The 2,674-nt window shown below is 33.1% G+C and overlaps 1 long non-coding RNA gene across 1 annotated transcript; it reads right to left on the bottom strand.

The window, feature by feature from the left end:
• Positions 1-391: 391 nt before the first annotated feature.
• LOC143601167 (uncharacterized) lies at positions 392-1,701 on the bottom strand. Its single transcript, XR_013147605.1, has 2 exons — positions 751-1,701; positions 392-605 (listed from the first exon to the last, which is right to left on the bottom strand). It is a non-coding gene; the product is annotated as an uncharacterized LOC143601167 (long non-coding RNA).
• Between the last annotated feature and the right edge of the window lie 973 nt (positions 1,702-2,674).

The following is a 2,674-nucleotide window of genomic DNA, read 5'->3' as shown; positions in this document are numbered from 1 at the left end:
CATATTCCAACATGCATTCAAAATTAGTGACATTATATACATCATCTACATGACATCTTCATCATAAAACCCTATTGTGTCAAGATTTCTAATTTAAGTTATCAATTTCTCCAAGACCTACTTGCATTGCATTCATTAAAACTGTACTTTTCAAGTTGTAGAGAACTTACCAACGAAGGATTTCTTGTTAATAAAGATAATCCCAGTCCCTTGATTTCACCATAAATTTGATGAACTTCAAACTTCGCTTCATTTTCTTTTTCTCCACCAGATCACACCCCTTCCACCCTCTTCAAATTTGACCAAAAACTAAACCTTTGTTTGACTAATAAAATGGAACTTTCAGTTTAAACATGCCAGATTTAAAAGTTATGTTGATGGAGTAGACTAATTCAACAACAAATGGAGCAATAATGTTGTTAATCAAAATATATAAATTCAGTGTCATAGTGTATGAAATCATTTCAAATTATCCACGGATTTCAATTAAATTTAGCAAACTAAAAGTATAATGAGATGACAGAGATGAACTTTAATATAGCCTTGTTCCCTACTTGATGCAATCTCTAAGACCCATGCTTTACCAAGATTGGTGTGAAACTTTCCTGCAAAATTACAAATTATGTGGTTAACAAAGTATTTAAAATGATCAAAAGTAGAAGGTCATATATACGGCTAAATGCAAGTAACGTTGTGGAACATGTGAGATTTTTTTAACAAAAATAGATTAAATGATTAAGTTTACTATACCTGCAGACTGCAGTAGACAAACAATTCCTCCAAATCTTTGTTATGGTCTACATAAAGAAACCATTTATCAACTTGAAAAATCGTTACAAATACACAAATGAATCGCTTAAACCAATGCTACACATATATTATCGATTATGCTCCATAAATTTCATATTCAAGATTTTAGAAACAACTTACCATTTTCGTACTCTAGAGCTTGAAGTATCATCTCAATCTAAATGGATAAAGAACAACCAACATAAGTTAATACACTACAAAAACAGTTATATATAAAAAATATAAACTTAATATTTTAATAAGGCTTGTGAATACCTTAAAAAAATGTATGAACCCTTGGCACCTAGTATGTGAGAAGCTGAATTTTCTTTCTACCAATACAGCGATACGCATAGGCTCAAATACATGATCGTGCTGAGATACGTCTTCATCATAGTCGTTACCATCCAAACCAACTCAATATGCAGCCGGCATAGACGACCGAAAAAGCCACCGGCAACAAAAAATCAAAAACTATTATCAGACTTTGACTTTAAACAATAAACGATCTAAACGCATAGGCTTATATACACTTATTATATAAATATCAAAAACCAATATATATCAAAAACCAAAAGACGGTGCTCTCAATACACCTCTGCCACATACGGCTTAGATTTTAAACAATAAACCACATATGGGCGAAGGATTGGATACATAATCATCATAGCACATATGACAAATGAGACTGAGATACATTTTCATCATAGGCCTCATCATCTAAACTGACTGAATACACCCCCATCAATGACGACCGGAAAAAATCCGGCGGCAACTCATAGAAAATATCAGCATATTATGATTTTAAATAATAAACCACCTAAATGCATAGGCTCAGATACATGATGGTCATAGCCCTTACCAACCAAACCAAAGTCGACCATAAAGCCGCCGGTAAAACACAAACCCGCAATAGCGACGACAATTACAAATTAAAGCAGTAAATGAGATGACAACTCCACCGTCACCAAGGTTTTTGAATCGGAACCCGGAAAAGACAGATGACAGACCTCTTCGACCGGCGGTCCACCTACGGTTTCCTAAATTGAGCTAAATGGAACCCGGTAAAGGTAGATCCAGCCACTGACACACCTGAGCTGAAATTACCCTAAGAAATCTGTATTTATTAACTTTATTCTAGATCAAACAACATGAAAATTGGTTTGTTATTCATATAGCCACCATCAGGAACATCATTTCAAATTGGATCCATATAATCTTTATCCCTAATTTATGTTTTAGGAAACAGAGATTTAGAAACCAAACAATAAAAAACGAATCATAAAATAGAAAACCCTAACTATGTAAACAAAACATACCGCGAGGTCTGCTTTCTTGAACTGGTTAGTGTGATCTTGCAATTGCTGCCTCAGTGATTAAAAGAGGGAAGATTCAGACCATCGTCGCTGACGGTTCTCGACCACCAACAGACGGCGACCCTGGAGAACTACTCCGATTCATACCAAGGCAAGGCAACAGCGGGTGTTAGAAAAAGAACGTGTAATAATCTCAGCCAAGAGGGTGCTAGATAAAGAAGACGTGTAATAATCTCAGCCAACAATTGATGAATAGTGAGAGCATGAGATGATGTTAGTTTTTAATATATATATATAATGGTCGTTTAAAAGTTGTGAGGTAATTGATTTATAATAAAGATTAAATATATAACTATTTTATAAATAAATAAAATATGATTAAAATTAGAAGATCATAACTTATAACAATTTTGAAATAAATTAAAATTAAATTGTATAATTATTTTGAAATAAAAAATCAAAATTAAGCATATACATATATATATATATATATATATCCATAATATATATAAACGAATACCCAAAAATCCTAGGTGTCGTGATGTGGTCGCTCCCCTTTTTTTAGAGTC

The sequence above is a fragment of the Bidens hawaiensis genome, unplaced genomic scaffold (genome assembly GCF_021521415.1).
Source record: "Bidens hawaiensis isolate Kalapana, Puna unplaced genomic scaffold, B.hawaiensis_p1.1 tig00055808_1, whole genome shotgun sequence".
NCBI lineage: Eukaryota > Viridiplantae > Streptophyta > Magnoliopsida > Asterales > Asteraceae > Bidens > Bidens hawaiensis.
Note: the sequence above shows the minus strand (reverse complement) of the source record. Positions and strands in the feature narration are given on the sequence as shown.